Below are 1,013 nucleotides of genomic sequence, written 5' to 3' on the forward strand. Positions count from 1 at the left end.
GTGTGTGTGTGTGTGTGAGCTGATGGATGAACTTGCAGTCTGGTAAGCAGGGACATTCCCCTCTCTGTTCTCTCTCTGTGCCATGGAAACCAGACGGGAGGGCTATGGTGGCCCACAGGAGCCAAATGAGGCGGCAATAATGCAGCGCTTAACCCCACATTGAAAAATGACTTCATTCTCTCATCAATAGAGCAGTTCCGAACGCCCCGCCACGCTTATGCATGCACATACACACACACTCACACAAAAACATGCACATGTACGTAATTGAAACGTGCAGTGGGTATTTCCCATGGTTAAGGTATGATACAGTTAACTATTATGCGGTTCAGACACACACAGATGCACAGCCTCTCATGCATACACAGTATGCGGTATGCTGCAGTGCGGAGAAACCAGTTTGTTCTTTGGGTTGATTGAGGCTGGTTTTAAATGGAGATGTGTACATTTCTCTGTTTGTGCTTTTTGTGTAGTCGGAGTGTGTTAATATTCAGTCAGTGTGATACTTTCAGCTTTGTTAGGATTCCTATTAGCTAGTCTAGCAGATACTAATCTCCCTGGGATCCATTAATATTAAACGAAAATACAAAATAAGCAACAGAGACAGCCAAGTGTGAAAGATCTGACTACACATTTCAGCTTGTTGTAAAACGTAAATCATTTTCCGAGCAACCGTCGTTTCCTAATTACCCCCCAAAACGCTCATTAATTCAAGGTCATTTTAACACATCACCATGTGCATGCATGCAAGCATAGAGCTTATTGATCTGGCCAGAGGTCCAAGACGTTAATCCGACAACAGCTGCTATTTATGCGTGTGACAGAAAGAGAGAGAGAGACCCAAAGGGCTCTTTAAGATGCTCCTTATTTCTGTGTCCAGTGGCTCTTTGCTCACTTAGTGCTGCTATTGTACGTCTTTCTTCCATTAGTGTGTTAGTGTGTGTGTGTGTGTGTGTGTGTGTGTGTGTGTGTGCGGGTGTATGCGTGTGAATGGCAGAGAGAGAGAGAGAGAG

The 1,013-nt window shown here is 44.5% G+C and overlaps 1 protein-coding gene across 1 annotated transcript in view; it reads left to right on the forward strand.

Annotated features, from left to right (window-relative positions):
- The window catches only part of aacs (acetoacetyl-CoA synthetase), a gene marked incomplete in the record, with an annotated part of 37,493 nt that overhangs the window by 19,081 nt on the left and 17,399 nt on the right, over nt 1-1,013 (forward strand).

Source organism: Morone saxatilis, unplaced genomic scaffold (assembly GCF_004916995.1).
Source record: "Morone saxatilis isolate NCDOM2014 unplaced genomic scaffold, NCSU_SB_2.0 Contig16, whole genome shotgun sequence".
Classification (NCBI taxonomy): Eukaryota; Metazoa; Chordata; class Actinopteri; family Moronidae; genus Morone; species Morone saxatilis.